Raw genomic sequence first — 19,103 nt, forward strand, 5'->3', positions numbered from 1 at the left:
TTCTGAAGTGTGGTGGAAACAATTTTAATACGATCAAAACTAATCAGTACAATAGGTGATGCCGATTTCTACATATTTGTGCGCTGTATAGTTTTATCAGTAAAACTGTATGTCTGTGCAAATGTAATGGTAATTTCAATTGAAAAAGTGTAGTCTGTAATGGCAGTGCACTACCACACGAAACATATGCCACTCTACTGTACGCCACTCCATGCCCCTCTACAACACACCGCACCATACTACTCCGTTCTTTTCTACGCCACTAACTTTTAGCTATACTGAACAGCAGCCATGCTTGTGCCCAACATGGCTAAAACACATTGACAACGGCAATGGCTCTCGCATAGGAGACCAAACGGCTTTGGCAATCCTTGTTTTTAACTATCATGCTGAAGCCTTAAAAGCTCATATTATGGGAAATGACAATGCCATTGGTTTGAGGTTTTGAATTGTGAAAAGGATTTGCTTAAGCTTGATTTTTTCACACAGAAAGGAGCATCAAAGATGGCAGCAGTTCACATTTCTCTCCAAAAAAGCTTCATTATGGGCAGCAACCGTGCAGGTCCCGTCACAAAAAAAAACAGGAAGTGCAGCAATGCAAGCTTCCCTTGAACACAGACTAGGGAAATTATAGAGAAGTTCTCAATTTGTGAAAGCACTGGGCAGCTGTACTGATTTTTGAGCATGGCGATTTATCTTTCATCTGCAGAATCTGACAGTGCAAGTGAGAGAAAGGCAGAAATAGGAAAAAGAAGGAGGAAGGGAAAACGGTGACAAAGGAAGAAAGCTAAGATGAAAAAGAGCCCTAAAGCGATAAAGAGACATGAAGTATAAGGCAGTGGAAGAAGGAGGCATGTGCTGAAATCAAGACCAGGCCGCTTTAGTATATAAGGACTTCTTAAGCTTCTAGAAAAAACTTTATACCCCGGCACTCATATTTGGTTATACACATTAACAGTGCCACTGGAATTTTGTGATTCTGCAGCTTTTTTTAATTTTTTTTATTTTTTAATATTTATGGATTTGACGCAAAATGCTGTTTCTAGCTCAAATGAATCAAAAGTTACTAAAAACATGGCAACGTGGGTTCGTGCATAGTGAAGGGCCTTTTGCAAAGGTTAACTGGTCACCTTTCGGTTGATTTTTGCTTTAGTTGGTTGTTCAACCGGTATTAATTTGATTTGATATTTATATAGCGCAGCATTCACCCAAAGGCATCAAGGCGCTAAGAGAAAGGCCATATATACCACGGAATCTAGAATCTTAATAGAGGTGAAATCTTTGCCCAGACAGAATTACCATGTGGAATAATGAAGCAAAATATATGCCACATTATGCTGCATAATATGGTCAAACTTGCAGCATGAGTTGGTGCTCTCCTGTCACATAATTCCACTGGTGATACAAATTAAAATAATAATGTCAGCAAAAGAATTATGAGTTTTGTTATATTCACCAAAGGGGAACAGCATAGGGAATAGCAGCATAGCTTCCCTTTTAACACACATCTCCATTAGCTCACCCTCCTCTGTAGGGTGCAAAAGACTTTTCAATGATATTCACGCACAAAACAACTTCTTATAGACGTAAATAGGTTCATTCTGATTTCAACCCTGCATCAACATTCTAAAAGGGTTTAGCCTTCATTACCTTTAAGGAAATCCACCTCTAATGTTTACCCTCACACTCATTCACAAGCAGATGGGCTTACAGGTACATCATGTATAGTGCTAGAGGCACTCCTATGGTTTGAAACCACGTGATGACCTTCGACTACTATTATTTTAATTATCTTTTGGTGTTTACATCATTTTTTTCTGCCCGAGCCTTTCTTGCCTTGAAGAGTTCTTTCTTATTTCTTGTAGTTTTAAAGTGGGAGCTGTCACAGAGTAGAACAGCCTTGCCAGAAACAGAACGTGCGGGATGTGCATTTGAAAGCATGAGAGAGAGAGAGAGGGGTGTGGAAAGTACTTCTTGGTCTAGAAGTGCATTTTTATAAACAGTGGTGCTCAAATGTGCATTATGTTGATCATTGGGAGATTAAGTGTGTGATGCTATAGGCAGTGGTGCAAAAATGTGCATTGTGTTGTACATTGGGAAGTATTATGAAGTTCTTACTATTGGCTTTGACAAGCCCTCATGTCATCTTGAATTTCGACTCCGTGTGCTTGTGCTTTTTGCACGCACAGGCAGGCCCCCAGATTACTCAAGTTGTTTAGGTTATTCACGTTCAAGGTTGCTTTGTTTTTGGAGATTGTTGAATGTACTGCTGGGGACTTTCGTAAGCATTGTTAAGATAAAAGCTGGAACAGAACAGAAGGAACGTGAGAACTCCTTTGCCTTTGGAATACTTGCATTTGCAATGTGTGTTATTATTGTGTATATTTTTTTCTACAAGATCATGTTAAGAAATTGCCCTCGTATATACAGGATACTGGGGACTTCTTACGCAAAATCAAACATGTGAAATTGGAACCCGGTTGTGTGCTTATCTCTCTAGATGTAGCCTCGATATACACGAGCATCCATCACAAGGATGGCTTAAAGGCTGCTGAATATTTTTTAAACACACGTCCCATGAATAGGTACTTGCACAACAAAATGCTTTTGACAATGATTTCAACTCGCCTGGAGAATAACTTTTCTCTCTTCCAAAACCAGGTTTTTCAACAGGTCAGAGGTGTTGCCATGGGGGCCTGTTTCTCTCCGAGTTACGCTTGTCTATACATGGGACTCTGGGAGGCGCAGGTCCGGATGACAGATCATGGTGACACCTTGAACACACATGTTTTATGTTGGTATAGGTACATAGACAACCTGTTTTTAATTTGGAAGGGCACAGAGCAGTCTGCACAGCATTTTATTGAACAACTTAATATTAACAATCTGAACCTTAAGTTTACTGCCCAAATGAGTAAGGAGAGCATCTTCTACCTGTATGTGAAAGTCTTTGTAAATAACAACAGACTACAAACAGGACTCCACAGGAAACCCACGGCAGGCAAACAGTCCTACATGCACATAGCCATCATCCGCCACATCTAATCAAAAGCATCCCCTTTGGGGAGATGCCTCGGATTCGCAGGATATGCAGCTCTGACAGGGACTGCACACAAGCACAACTTGAGTGTAGAGAGAGATTCCTGGAGAGGGGTTACTCTGAAGATATACTCAACTCTGCTATGACCAAAGCGAATAAAATACAGAGGTCTGTTGCACTCACTAATAGAGTTGCCATGAAAGATAGTCAGGATCAACCCACGCGCCTTATACTGACGTACAATAAGCAGCATAAAACCTTGCGCAGCATCATTAATAAAAGCTGGCCCTTAGTATGCAATGATCCTGTTCTGGGGAAACAATTGGCCAAATCCCCCAGCATTTCCTTCAGAAAGGCACGCTCTATGAGCAACTCTCTTGTCAGAAGCAGCCCTGAAACCAGACCAACTACAACATGGCTTAAGGACGGGTTTCTTTAAATGTGCATCCTGCAAAGCATGCAAATATGGTACAAGCACGTCTTCATTCCATACGCCTTTTCAGCCTACACCAGTTAAAATCACAAATTCTCTCAATTGCAAGACTGAATATGCGGTGTATGTGCTGGAGTGCTCATGTGGCCTGCGGTACGTAGGGAGTACGAAACTGCAGGTGCACAAGCGAGTGCTCCAGCACATTAGAGCCATCACCAACAGTGATGCCGCATATCCGGTGGCAAGGCACTTCAGGGAGAAACATCTGAAGTACTTTGTCATCGATACGGTCTTGCCATTGAGAAGCGGTGGCAATCGTGAACAACTGCTAAGACAAATTCTGGAACAGTTACACTGCCGCCTCCCCATATGTTTATAACATAGTATTTTTTTTAAGATTTTTTTTTAACACTACACATCCATTCATGGCTGTGATTTGGACTAGTGTAAGCATTTATAAATTATGTACTATGCACTTTTTTCCACAGGTAAATCACAGGGCCCACTTGGGCAGGACGTTTAAGTATATTTCTGCAATGCAATAATCTTGTCATAACTATTTTTGCTGCAACCAACATGAATCAGTATGCGAGCTTGATTTTGGTTGTGTGCAATAGAGCTTCATATGATGACCAATTTTTAACCTTTGACTGTTAAGATTAGAAGTGCAATTTTGCTGCTAAATCTTTGGGTTATTCACATTGGTTTTAATATAGGAATTTATAGCTCTGGTTTTTAGCATTTATATTGGATTTTATTTATGCTGTAGTTGAACTCAGAATTTTTATGTATTTATAAATATTTATTGAGTTTGCGTTATTTGCACTATGATATTAATAATTGTACTAGAATGCAAATCGACATATATTGCATCGCAACAATCTACACCAATGACAACAGGTTGTCTATGTCTATGATTACCTGTGGGTGTGTTTCCATGTGTGTTGAGCACTAGCACTTTAAATAGTTGAATAAATTCTCCATTGGCGTATCATGTGATCAAGGCTTCTGCGAGGCTGAAACGCGCAATGGCGGTGGTGCAGGGCATCCGAAAATAGAATCTCAATTGCACCGATACCTGGGTCTGTCTTCGTCCTTCCAGGGGATCGTGGTGGCGAAGTATTGTGGATATGTGGATATATATATATATATATATATATATATATATATATATATATATATATATTCACTGAAAAAACCATAGGTTTCACACATGTTATAGTTAGCGGAAATTTTACTGATAAAAAACCAATGAAATTCCCCCGTTATAGTTAGTGCAGGCAACTATAACTCACGCGACCGCAATCCTCTGCTGATGCTAATACTGTATTTAGACACTTATTTGCCCATGTCTTCTTCCATACATTTTTAGCTATACATATATTACAAATATTTTTTTTTCATAAAGACACATATGTCATCAGCAGAAGATTGCGGTCGCGTGAGTTATAGTTGCCTGCACTAACTATAACGGGGGAATTTCATTGGTTTTTTATCAGTAAAATTTCCGCTAACTATAACATGTGTGAAACCTATGGTTTTTTCAGTGAATTTGCAAGGTTTTTTAAATGCTAATTCCTAACTATAACGTGTGTGAAACCTATGGTTTTTTCAGTGAATTTGCAAGGTTTTTTAAATGCTAATTCCTAACTATAACGTGTGTGAAACCTATGGTTTTTTCAGTGAATTTGTACGGTTTTTTAAATGCTAAGTTTCTTTACGCCATTCGTGGCGTGCGCGCCCACTTAACGCAGTTCGTTCCGTGCGCGCACCGTGCGCGCACAGTGAGCACGCGGTGCGCTTTGCGCACCGCGCGCCCACTTTACGCAGTTAGTGCCGTGCACGCACGGTGGGCACGCGGTGCGCTACGCGCACCGCGTGCCCACGTTACGCTAGATGGGCCATGTACGCACGATGCGCTTCGCGCACCGTGCGCACATGGAGGACATATGATGCACTTCGTTTTGAAAGGTAATATTTTAATTTTTCACACCAGTTATAAGCCATGCACAAATGGTGCCCTTCGGGCACCATTTGCACACAGGGTGGGGTGAGTGTGGATATTTTTTTTTTTTAAATATTTTACCGTACGCGTACGGTAAGCGTAATCGGCGAAATTAGCGAAAAAAAAGAAAATTCAGTTTTTGGCCTTGGGGGATCTTTGGGGACTCCCTCAACATGGCTAGGTGTTTTGGAGCTGTCCAAACTGCCCCTTTACATGTTTTTGGTCTTTGTATTTTAATCATCACTCTCCGTGCGAGAGAGAAAATGGCGGCCGCCGCTTCCTGGTTTCGGCCGATTCGAATGTTTACTAAGATCTAAGAACCAATCAGAATCGCGCTCGCGCACACCACCGTACGCGTACGGTAAGCGTACCGTAAGCTGGCTCAGATATATAGATTGATTTAAAGGCTATTTTCTCAGAATCTACCGAACAGATTTACACCAAACCTACAAAAGGCACTTCCTTGACCTGAGGACTACCTCTCTGCCAAATTTCTAGTAATTCTGTTCAGCCGTTCGGGCTGTAGCTGTGTCTAAAGGTCCTATGGAAAAATGCATGGGAAAAACGCGTTATGGGACCCCCCTTTTATCTCAGCCCCCGCTTGACGAATCCCCCCCCGAGACTTTCAGGGTAGGAGCGGAGCGTAGCGCCCCACCTATTTTGAAAAATTCGCGAGGATTCGTCGACCGGCGCCAAAGTTATTCAAAATAGAATGTTGCGCATTTCCTATGGAAACGTGGTCCTAACTAACTACCTACTGGCGACCGCCAGTAGGTAATATATATATATATATATATATATATATATATATATATATCATACACACACACAAATGCATACACATTTGAATGTTGTTCATTTGACATCTGGGAAAGCCTTTCTGTTAGAGAGCATTGCATAAATAAAACCCAAAGCCTTATTCTGAGAACAGTCTGTGATGTGCTTCATTTTATCAAGTGAAATCCTTTACAGGTGGTGTTGTGTTGTGTTTATTGCTTCGTCGTGTTTGAGCCTCTGTGTGGGAGAGTGGTATCCTCTATTATCTGGGAGTGCGACAAAATATTCTTGCCCAAACTTTATTTGAATTAGATGAATGGCAGGGTAGGGAATTCTCACACTTTTAAATTTTTAAGAAGAAGCTTACCATGACAGCTAAGAAATCAAGAATTCCTAAGAAGTTACACTTCCCTCCTAGTATATTACTACCTTTAAATAAGGAAATAAACTTGTGAGGCAACAGTACCTTAGTAGATCTAGGGAAAATGAGCATAAGTTAGCCTTACTAAGAAGAAGGAGGGCCAGACTTAGAACAAAATTAAAAAGAGAAAAAGAAGATTCTCTCTGGATTAGGTTAAGAGAGGCATCGGCCTTTAATAAATCTAGAGAATTCTGGTCCATAATAGGGAAGGGATGTGGTGCAAGAACTTCCCCCATCCCCATCTCTATCGCTGAAGATGTCTGGATACTATTTATATCTAGTTTGTACGCATCTAACAGTGTAGAGGGTGATAACTGGGACCTAGCTCCGAATAGTGAGCCTAATATAGAGCTTCCGACCGAGAAAACCATAGCTTCGGTAATAAAGAGTATGCGCGCTTCCGGAGCTATGGGTCCAGACGAGTTGCCCATGTCAATAATAAAGCAAGATGTCACTTCCTGGAGTAGGATTCTTCTTCCAGTGTTTCATGCATGCTTCCTATCGAGATCAGTACCTAACTCTTGGAGGGGAAGTATATTAATTCCCATATTTAAAAAGGGAGAGCGGGATAATCCTGCGAATTATCGTCTAATAGCTCTATTGGACTCTATAGGAAAAATCTTTGCTAAATGTCTTTCGATTTTAATTACTGAATGGATAGAATTAAATGATATTTTACCCTTGGAACAAACTGGATTTCGCAAAGAGCATGGTACACTTGATAATTTAACAGCATTACAGGTGATCGTTGATAAATACGTACGTGTTCGAGGTGGTGGAATATATGCGGCATTTATCGATTTCTCCACAGCGTTCGACAAGGTAGATCGTCCAACGCTGTGGAGAAAGCTTGCTACATTAGGCATGCCAATACAGTTACTTGAACTTGTAAAATCTCTTCACTCGAACACGTGGTGTAAGGTACTACAAGGCGGAGAAAGGGGTCTTTCTCAATCTATCCCTTCTCCGAACGGGTTGAAACAAGGGTGCATACTGGCCCCTATATTGTTTTCACTATATACGGTAGACCTACCTACTTCCATTTCACTGTGTGGTGGGATAGCCCCGATAATTGGAGGATCATCAATATCAGTTTTAATGTATGCAGATGATATCCTCATATTAGATTTAACCCCGAAGGGCTTGTCTAACCGCCTACATGCATTAAATCAATTTGCAGAAGCAGATTACATGAAGATTAACGCTTCGAAAAGTAAAATTATGTGCATTTTTGGAAAGAAAAAATGTAGGTCTGAAAACTATAGATGGGCCATAGGAGGACAGAAACTAGAGGTGGTTAAAACCTACATCTTCTTAGGTAAAATAATTTCAGCAAACCTAAGTGAGAAACCCCACATTGAGCATAATTCGCGTAAAGCATCGGCTCATGGTATGGGGTTATGTTCCTTGTACAATGCTACAGGGAAGAGACATTTCACACTATTTTTGGATGTATTTAGAGCAAAGATCCCTGCAACTCTACTGTACGGATTAGAATTAGTGGAGTTAAAACACTGGGGATTCTTGCATAAAATGGAAGGAAAGGTACTAAGAAGAATTTCTTCTTTTAACACAGCTTGCACTGTATCTTCATGCAGGCTGGAATTCGGACTCCGAAGTTGTTGGGTACAGGGGTTGATTGCCCTCGTAAGGTGGGTAGCTTGCTTAGCTAGAGGTAAATCGGATTCCTTACGGGAAGCCATTAAAAATGAGCTCCTGGGCAATTTTAACGAGTTTTCCATTTTAGTAAAAATTTTTACAAAAGCAGTAACTTTGTTAGAGTTGGATGTAAGCACTTTGTTTTTACTTACTCCCTCTGAACTAAAGTCTAAATTAAAAAGTGCATCTTGGGAACTCAGTTATAAATTGGATATGATTGCCCAACAAGGAAAAAAAGAAAGGCAATTACTCCTAAACACATACACACCAAAGCTGGCACAACAACACCTTACCTGGAATATCCCCCACAGAGTCCATAGGTTATGGTACCTTTTAAGACAAGATTTGCTCCCACTAAATCTCCTTTTTGCAAAATGGTATGGTGTATCTCCAATATGTAATCTTTGTTATAATACTGTACAGGATCGTAATCATGTCTTGTTTATTTGTCACGCACTACGCTCATTGCGCTATAAATGGTTAAAACCTATTTGTCTACAATTAGGAATTTTAAATGTAAAAACTTTTTTCCATGCACTTTATTGTCCGCCAAATGAAATGTTCTGTTTCAGAATTTTTAACTTTTTTAAAGGGTTTTTAGATATTTATTAATGATACATAGAGAAATGTTAGACGACTGTTCGACCAGTGAATATGAAGTATTACCTTTTTTCTGTCTTTTTTGTGATTTTATTGTAATTAATGTTGTATAATTGTGTGTTTATTTTATGTGGCCCTCATTTGAGAGCCAAAAACATAATAAACTTACTAGTTACTAGTTTGGGAGTGCGACGCAATACATCATGTCACCATCAGTGCAAGATCCCGTAGTGCAAACACCACAGGTACATTAGAAGTGGAGTGCTATGTTCCATCACAAAACAACTGTGCATCATGCACACGCTCAAATTCTTCTCTCACATACAAAGCACTGTACAAGTGCACACTTCACTCTATAGCAGATGCTTATGAACTCTATTACTAGACAGGAGGCTCACATTATCAAAGAGGGGACAGCTTTGACTGGAGTGGATACAAGACATTTTAGCGTATATTTAGCTAGTGATGCTCCAGCTTCTACAGCATCGAGGGCTGAGGCTCGGATGATTAGTCCACCTTGCAAATGTTAAGCGATGAAAAAAACCAAATGATAAATGGACAGTGGAAAATTAATCTTGTTCATGATGTAGCCCAAAATAAATGGTGCTAAATTGGGTGAAGGTGTTTAAGAAACGCGAATAATGTGGTTGGAGACACGTGAAAAAATATAAAGTTAAGGTATAGTAGTTTGAGATGGTGGTTTCCTCCTGCTAATAGAAACCAAGGTGGTAGCACAGTGTAAGTTATAGACAAAGTAAATTTAACCCTTAGCAGAGAGAGAAAAAAACTTGTTCCATCATTTATACTATATTTTTTCCGCTTCTTGGTTGGTCACATTGCTCGGTGCTATCTGGTCTTCCGTGCTTCTTGGCTCTAACATTTGGGTTCTCCTTTTTCTCTCCTTCATCCTTAACAATTCCATGCTTATTTATAGCATTTTTGTCATATCTAAATGTATATAATAACTTATTTGTGAAAACTTGTTTATGAAGTCTCATTATATGTATATACTCTCATTTTTTCCAGCCTTGATAAAATCTGAATACCTACTGTGGTACAGACGAAACACGTGTTTCTCACTTATTTGCTGCTGGGAATTTTCGTACATAAAGAATAAAAAGAAGATGAACATACAGCATTAATGGACATTCTTTTGTGAATACAAGTACTTTTGTTGCTAAACCTGAGGCAGATATTGCCATCTGAAACTTTATCAGGGAAGTGCTATTACTGAACAATTCTCATGTGTAGATACAGGTTTTTGATCTGTTGACCAGCACTGTTGGCTAATCAGTGCTATCAGGGTGTACAGCACCCCTACTTTGAATATTATCCAGGCGCCTTAATTTCTATGGTATTTGTGACGAGTTTCTTTCAACTAGAAGTGCGACTTATCCCTGCTTAGGGATTGCTATTACCCTCTATTTCTTAATCGAGGCTTCCGTTTGCTTTTTCTGCTATTTTTGTTTTTTGCTTTACACACAGCTTGTAGTTTTCACGGATGCATCAAGAAAAGGAGTTATTTGTAACTGTTTCTTTATATGGAGGGGTGATTGTTTCTGCTCAGGTCACTTCCTGCCTGGGACTGCAGGATTGTGAGTAATGCAGTGTGTTAAAAAACTGTATATAATAAACAGTGGAAAAACGCGACAGCATAATACTCACCTCTTTTGGTCTTTATTAAAAAGGAGGACTCTCCTTCACTACTGGCTAGGAGAATCTGCAATTCCTCCTCTTTGTAGGACCTTGGATGCTTCACTCTAATCACGGTGGACACAGACCAGGAAGAAGATAAGGCGGTTGCGTGTAACCGCTAACCCCAGCCTGAATATGGGCTGTAACACCTTCCTGGCAGGCTGCACTGGAGCCTGCACCAGAAAGTGGCAGCATTCAGAGGCTTCCAACCTTCAAGGACAGCAGGCGTTTCAGGTTCTGTAATTATTCATTGTTTGCATCAAGGAAATGGACGATTACCATAGCTAAGTGTGTCATCCTTTGAGTTTTTTTTTTTGTTCGTCATAACAGTTTTTTTTAATTCAAGATAGGAATAGGTAAACACGAGTCTGCACTTTATATGCATTCCAATATTTTATATTGTAAAATTTCAACATTTTAATGCGACTGTTGTGTAGCTAATAGGGTCCACACACAAATGCTCCCATTTTTTACATGCTTTCATTTAAGATTGACATCTTTTTGGATGATGACTTTTAGCACATTTTGCTTGCTTGCGATTGTGTACTCAGAAAGTGTTTTGCTTATAAATACATTTCTTCGTAAGCACATCATACATTTTGTCCAAGGACCAAATACACTACGCAAACTGCCCTCGCATATCATGGTCTGTTCAGAGACAACTATGAATTGGTAGAATGAACAAGGACAGCAGGATCTAAACTCAGGCATACTGCGAGTGGGTCCAGTTTTTAGAATATAAATTGCCCCAAGCCTTTGTTCGGCAGAGGCACATTGCCATGGTTTGTCGTGGGCGCCTCATGCCAGAATTCTGTCCCAGCTGAATCTCATCACTATCCCGAGAGGGACTGCGGCTCCACCAGACCGACTTCTGAATGAAACACGTACACAGGTAAATGGGGAGTTAGACCACTTCAGGGTATCTGGCAGAACCACATTTACCCTCTGCTCTATATAATTAGTAGTGCTAAGAAGGGTACCACTATATGTATTCATATAAACATTGCAATAATTATAATAGTTGAATTATTTATCTTTTTCACCATTCTTGTAATGCGTGGTTTCCTTCTACTAATTGTTGTAGTGCGCATATTTTACACAAGAATCAAATTGTTTCAATAAAGGTTTAAAATGCCAATTTGTGTATTTCTTGTGTCTCCCTTTGGGCATTCCTGAGATAACAACGATGGGGTAGATCCGTTTCAATGATTTCCTTGGGGGAATTAGGGTTGTCATGTTCTGAGGTTGCAGACACCATCAAGTACCCTTATAGGTTTACAGGGCCAGATGCCGCACTGTGAGCTAGTCCGGAACCAGGTCAACATATTCTGATGGCTTGAGTGGACATAGTACCTATGTACAAAGTCCATATGGTTCTGACACTTATGTTGTCCAAACTCAGTCTTACTAAATTAGTAGGAACCAAACAACAAAGCACCACCAACGTTACAGGTCAGGTACTTATTTAATGGGTTAGGGAAAAAATCCTCCTCAGCTAAAATAGGGAAGCCCTATTTCTGTCTGTAGGTTGTTAAATCGTGAACCTTTCAAAGGATCACCCCACAAATAGTTTACCTTCTGTACTGTATGTCTTTTTTTTTTTTTTTTTTAAATTTTTATTGAACAATAATTCGGTTACAAGCACGGGCCTACAACCACCAGGGCCGGCCGCTAGGTACAGAATGAAATATCCATATATCAAGGCTGCAGTCATTTCCCGGGGCTCAGCCCCGTAGTGGCTCCGGATAGTTCTAGAGGAACAGGAGACTTAAGTCCAACAGACACAAAAACTAAAAGAAAAACAAAAGGCGAGGCATAAGGGCAAACAGTGCGGGTCAGGCTTCCTCCGGGGAACTCCAGTTCAGACCATTAAGCCGCCGGCAAAAGGAAGGAGTACCGGGAGGCTGGGGACGGGGGGGGGGGGGGTCAAGGGAGATGAACGTCCATATGTAATTATTCCAAAAAGGTGCCAGGAACCATCAAGGGTCAGGGGGACATGGCGATATCGGTGTCTACCAGGGGGGGGCGTACAGATACCCCCGCGATACGCATTCCATTGCCCCCAGATTCTACCCCATGCCCCCGGCTTACCACGGGCCACATACACAGTCTTCTCCCTGAACATACACCAGTCCATATTCTCCTTCCATACTGACACGGTGGGCGGCCGTTGGGCGCCCCAAAGCTGCGCTATATCTCTCTTGGCAATCATGTTCCCCAGGGCCGCCCACCGAGTCTGAGCCGTGCTGTAATCATTGGGCTCCCACACATTCAGGACACAGCGACGCACCTCCGGCAGCAGCACAACCCCAGTGACCTGTCCCATAACCGTATGGACCCGGCGCCAGTAGTCTGCCACCTCGCGGCACTCCCACAGGATATGGAGAAAGGTGGCGCTGAGCCCACAACCCCACTTACAGAGCCCGTCGTCGGAAAATACCATCGAGACCAAGCGAGGACCCGTCACATACACCCGGTGAAGAATCTTAAGCTGTACCAACCGGAGACGGGCTGGAATGGCGACCTCCTTGGGGGACGACAGTGCAGACTGTCAGTCCTCGTCGTCCAATTCCACCCCATCCCCCGTCCAAGCCTCCCGAAGGCGCACAAAGAGGTCAGCCCGATGATTAATCAGTTTTTTATAAATTAAAGAAATAGTACTGTCAGGGACATGTCCGTCAAGTATGCGGTCCTCGAGGGGCGAGGAAACCGGGATCTTGGTCCCCTCCCCAAAGACTGAGAGCAGGGCGTGTCGAACCTGGGCATAGCGGAAGAACTCCCTGTCCGTAAGCTCGTATTCGGCCTGGAGCACCGCGAAAGTCTTAACCGTGCCCTTATGCCACAGGTCTCCCACTTTGCTGATACCAATCGTATCCCACTGGTCAAACCCCTTCGTAGTCCAGAGGCTGCCCAGGCGGTCGGAGGCAAACAAAGGAGTAGCACATGTTAGTCGCTCACTCCAGCCCGTGGCAGCCCTCCAGGTCCGCACCGCAATCTTAGTAGGACCCGTAAGGGTCCGGCCAGCCGAGCGGGAGTAAAGTGCCCTGCTATAGTTCCCGCCGGGAAGCAGGAACTTGTCCATCTCATACGCCGGATTCAAGCCAGGCGCATACGTGGCATGGTTAATGGCCGATAGCTGCGAGGCCCAATAGTACCTGCGAATGTCAGGAAGCGCGATGCCCCCGTCATACCAGGGGAGAGTAAGCTTAGCAAGAGCAATACGCGCCCGCCCGTCCCACACCAGTCTCCTCTGCAGGCTCTCCACCTCCCGAAAGTAGGCCACTGGGATAACGTCGAAGGAGTTCTGGAGTGCATAGAGGAACCTGGGAAGGGACATCATTTTGAACAACGCGGCCCGACCCAGCGGGGACAGGGGCAGCCTGCACCACCGGGCCGTGTCCTCTCGCAATCGCCGAAGTGGACGCAGGAGATTCTGCTCATAGCGAGCCACCGGGTCTAGCGAAACGTATATCCCCAGGTACTTAAAGCCGCTCAGAGATATTTGGATCGGAAGCCGAGGCGGCAGGAGAGGAGGACCACCAGAGATAGGATAGACGCAGGATTTAGACCAATTGATCGTGAGACCCGAATTGTTCCCAAAGGAAGTCAGAACGTCAAAGAGGACGTTGAGCGACTGCCGCGGTGAGGTGAGATACAGGAGAATATCGTCCGCATACAGCGAGACCCGATCTTCGAAGCCCGGGGCCCACCGGATCCCTCTAAGCGAGGGCTCCCAGCGGAGCCAAGCAGCGAGTGGCTCCAGGGCGAGAGCAAAGAGCAAAGGGGACAACGGGCACCCCTGCCTCGTGCCCCTGCCGAGGGCAAAGGGCCGAGAGACCCGCCCATTCACCACCACCTGAGCCATGGGTCCCGTGTAAAGAAGCTTCACCCATCCAATAAATCCTTCCCCAAAGCCAAATTTAGCCAAGACAGCCCAGAGGAATGGCCACTCGATGGTGTCAAAGGCCATCGTGGCATCCAAAGAAACCAGCACGGCCGGTTCGGAGAGGAGCTCCGCCCTGGCAAGGGCACCGTGAAGACGCCGCAAGTTAAGAGCGGTGTTGCGGTGCGGGATAAAGCCGCATTGGTCCGGATGAATAAGATCGCACACGACGCTCAACAAACGATTGGCAAGGACTTTCGCCAGGATTTTAGGCTCTGCGTTTAGCAGTGAAATAGGCCGGTAAGAAGTACAGCGGTCTCGCGGCTTGCCCTCCTTGGGGATCACGACTATCGTGGCCAAACGCTGGTCGGCCGGAAGGGAACCCGCCGCAAGAGACTCACGGAACATGCGACTGAGGAAGGGCGCAAGCTTATCAGGGCGCAATTTATATAGCTCAATGGGCAGACCGTTGGGACCCATAGCCTTGCCCGAGCGAAGGGAGCGGATCGCGGTCGCTATTTCGTCCGCCGACAAGGGGGCGTCCAGCCGCTCACGGTCCTCAACGGACAGGCCGGGCAAGGCAATATCCCTCAGTAGAAGGCGAGAGTCGTCCTCATCCCTGTCAGTCACTGGGGAGTACACAGCCCGGAGGTGGTCGGCGAAACATTCCACAATCTCATCCGGCTCAGTCACACACACACACCATCCGCAGCACGCAACTCCGGGACCACACGATTCACTCTCTCCTTTTTGTCCAGCCACGCAATCAACTTTCCCGCCTTGTCCCCGGCGTCGTACAGTCGGCCCTGCTGCTCCCTATACATAGTTTTGGCCGCGTCAGTGACCAGGGACCTATATTCAAACTGTTTCAGGCTAAGGGCATGGAGCCCGTCCGGAGTGACATTCGCCTCCAAGGCCGACTCCAGCCCCGAGATGTCAGTCTCCAGCCTCACCACTGCCTCACTCTTGACCTTCTTAGCCACCACTATCTGGGAGAGGGCGTGTCCGCGGATCACAGTTTTAAAGGCTTCCCACAGGGACATTGCAGACGACACCGACCCCTCGTTATCAAGAAAGTATTGGTCCATAGCCTTAACCAGGCTGTCACGAGTCGTAGGGTCTCGCAGGTACCATGGGTTAATGGGAGCGATCCGCCCTGCAGACCGCGACCCGGTGTCAAAAAGAAGCCACAGCGGAGAATGGTCGGAGATACCCCGCGCCAGGTGCCTGACCTCTCGAATCCGACCAGTCTGCGCCGCGGGCATAAGGAAGTAGTCTAACCTAGAGAGACTCCCATGCGCCCCCGAGTGAAAGGTGAACTGACATTGGGTCGGATGCATTAATCTCCAACTATCCACCAGGCCGAAGGTCTCCAACATCCCACCCAGCCACGCCTGGGCAGCGGGGAGGGTCCTTGGTGGGTGACGATCCAGTTCACCCGAAACCACAGAATTAAAGTCCCCGCCCATGAGCAGGAGGCTGTCCGGAAGGTCAAGCAGCATTCGACCCAAGTCAGTGAAGGTGGAGTTCTGGAGGCCCGGGGGGACGTAGACTGAAACCAGGGTAAGGGGCTGCCCCTCCCACCTCCCAATCAGACACACATAGCGCCCTCTGTCATCCGAGACTATCTTCGTGATCTCCACCGGAAGGGAGGTTCGCAGGAGAATGCCCACCCCCCTGGAACCAGTTGTGAAACCAGAATGGGCTACGAGGCGGTATCCCCCCCTGTTCATTGCATGACAAACATTACCAACCAGATGCGTCTCCTGGAGAAACACCACATCAGGAGTCAAACGACGCAAATATTGCAATACTACACCCCGCTTGATACGGTCCCCCAACCCATTGACGTTCCATGACATAAGCCTCAACCCGTCCCCCCCCATCCCCTCCAATAGATCAAGGGTCCCCCAGCCTGCAGCACAGTTCCCAGATGTGGACAAAAATCAATACCTCGCCCTGTAAACAAAAAACACACAGCAAAACAACCCCTCCTCCCCCCCAACCCCACCCCAAGTCCAACTCCCCCCACCCTGCACCCCTGCGGGCCAAAAAAAACCCCCAACTTGCAGTGTGCCTGTCGCCCCACTAACCCCATTCTACGAAAAGACCCCGGAGGAGGAAAGGGACCCGACCCCGCCCGCCCCCCTCACAGGTCCTGGTGAAACACAATATACAAAAGAAGTAAGACCCAATTGTACAGTGCAAAACGGCAAAATCAAGGACCAAAAGTCATTCTAAAGGGGACCCGTCACCTGCGGTGCCCGCAGAGGGTCCGGGACGGCCACCCCCGTCCGGCAGCGAGTCCAGCCAGTCACTTGCGGCCACAGGAGAGTCAAAAAAGGCTGTCCGATCCCCATGTTCCACTCGGAGTTTTGCAGGGTAGAGCATCGAATACCTTAGGCCCAGCTCGCGGAGACGACGCTTCACCCCTTGGAATCCCATCCGCTGTTTCTGGACCAGTTGCGTGAAGTCCGGATAAAAATTGATGGTCGAGTTCTCGTGACGGACCGGGCCATGGGTCCGTGAGGCCTGCAGAATAGCGTCGCGGTCCCTGTAGTGGAACAGTTTGGCCACAATAGGCCTCGGGGGGGGCCCCCGGCCGCGGCCGGCCGCCCGGAACTCGATGGGCCCGCTCCACGGCGAAGAACTTACTTAGGCCAGCCGGGGACAACTGTTGCAGGATAAGTTCCTCGACCACGAGGTCCACCGGGCGGCTGTCGGAGGACTCCGGTACACCTATGACGCGGATGTTGTTGCGTCGGGCCCGTCCCTCGAAGTCCTCGAGCCGCCGGGCCATATGATCGTTGACCACTCTGATGTCTCCAAGCGCGGCCCGCAGATCCGACACCTCCGCACCGAGGGTGGAGGTCCGTGTATCGAGGGCCTGGACCCTCTCGTTAGTTTTGGAGAGGTCAGCCCGGATTAGGGTGACATCAATCGCGACAGTGTCGATCTTACGGGCCAGGGCCTCGTATTGCGTCGCGATGGTTTCCCTGATGCCATCGATGGCGCCCATAATGTCCTGCAGGGAAAGTTCCGTAGAGACGGTCGTGCCTCCCCCTGCAGCATCCGGGGGGAGGCCAGCAGCGCCAGGGGACCCCCTGCCCTGGGTGTAGCGGTCCATGTTGTTGCTCTGGACCGCTCCCCCGCGGAGAGAAGCCTTGGTCTTGCGCCCCTCGGGACCCCCTTTGCTCCCCATGTGAACACGGTCTCTCAAGGGGACCTCCAATCAAGAGGTGTAAGGGCACCAGCAAGAAGACCACAAAATGTCGGTATAGGGGGTCCGAGGCGATAGGCACTCTAGTGGCAGGTGGAAGAAAACCTCGTGCAGAGGCCCAGGAAGCACCTCGCCACCCCAAGCACACCCGCCAACTGGTCTCCTGAAGTCCGAAACCGAAAGTGGTGGATCGGCAACTGGCACCGCGCTGAAGCCGCTGTTGTTCAATTGCAGCCCGGCCCCACGGGTCACCTTCACCCCGGTCACCTCCGTCGGGTGGGTCCCAAAAGTTCCGACGACGACAACTCAGGATTCCCAGGTCCGATTTGATTTTTGAAAAGAGATATGTGGTCAGCTGGTCTTCATCTCCCAGATTCCATAAACCACGTCAGGATATTCTCAGGATAAATTCCGAGGAGCAGAAAGGGTCCGGGGAGCCCTGTGCTCACGCGACCATCTTGGATGCGCGCTAGGCTCCTCCCTGTACTGTATGTCTAATGTGACCTCGCAATTACGGAGTCGCAGGTTAGTGCAGTCAACTCAATTTTCTTTTCATCTTCTAAACACTCCACCGCATTTACATTTCTTTTTACAAATTCCAGAAAAATATCTCCACCTCCTGCACATCCAGCAAAAAGAGTTTCTTGCTGGGTGTACAGGATCATTATCTAAATGTCTCAAGTTCACACAACATTAACACTTTAACCCAGAACTGACAATGTTGCTTTGGGTTCTGACTGAGGATGACATGAAGAGCAGTTGCTCAGCAGGAACTTTGGTATCCACACATTCTGTGGTTTGTTCAACACATAAAGCTATGCAAATTGCCTATTTCATGCCTGCATTCTATGCCAGTGGTATCTCTTATATATGTTGGTTATTCATGCATCTGACTAATTGATCTAGGATGAGGGAGTTCAGAGTTTAGAATTCAGAGGCGTTTAACAGACCCCTACAAACCACTATGCAACGTTCCACAAACCTTTCGTCCATCTCCTCTCCCTATCCTCCCCCCCCCCCACACCAATGTTTATGAAGTAAAATGCTGTTTGCATATTAGGGAAAAAGTTTCACCTTTAACAGCTACGAGTTACAATTCGAAAAACATAACCAACTGTTTCAAGGGTAAGGTGGGCTCCCCAATTTTATTAAGAAAATTAGATGATGGAGTCATGCTAATTACTATTAGAGTTAATTATGTGGAAGGTGCTCACTACACCAAATATTCTAAAAATGGATCACTAGTCCTACAGTGGTCATGCATTTCGGGCTGGACTGTTCCCATGGAGAGCAAGGTCAAGAATGATTTGCATATGGCTAGGTTCAAACTGGGGTAACGTGGTGAGCAAAAAAATGATTGATTAAACCTC

The 19,103-nt window shown here is 45.7% G+C and overlaps 1 protein-coding gene across 1 annotated transcript in view; it reads right to left on the minus strand.

Moving 5' to 3' along the window:
* RNASEH2C (ribonuclease H2 subunit C) overlaps nt 1–19,103 on the minus strand; it is a 122,053-nt gene that overhangs the window by 61,142 nt on the left and 41,808 nt on the right. The window lies entirely within an intron of this gene.

This window comes from Triturus cristatus, chromosome 9 (assembly GCF_964204655.1).
Source record: "Triturus cristatus chromosome 9, aTriCri1.1, whole genome shotgun sequence".
NCBI lineage: Eukaryota > Metazoa > Chordata > Amphibia > Caudata > Salamandridae > Triturus > Triturus cristatus.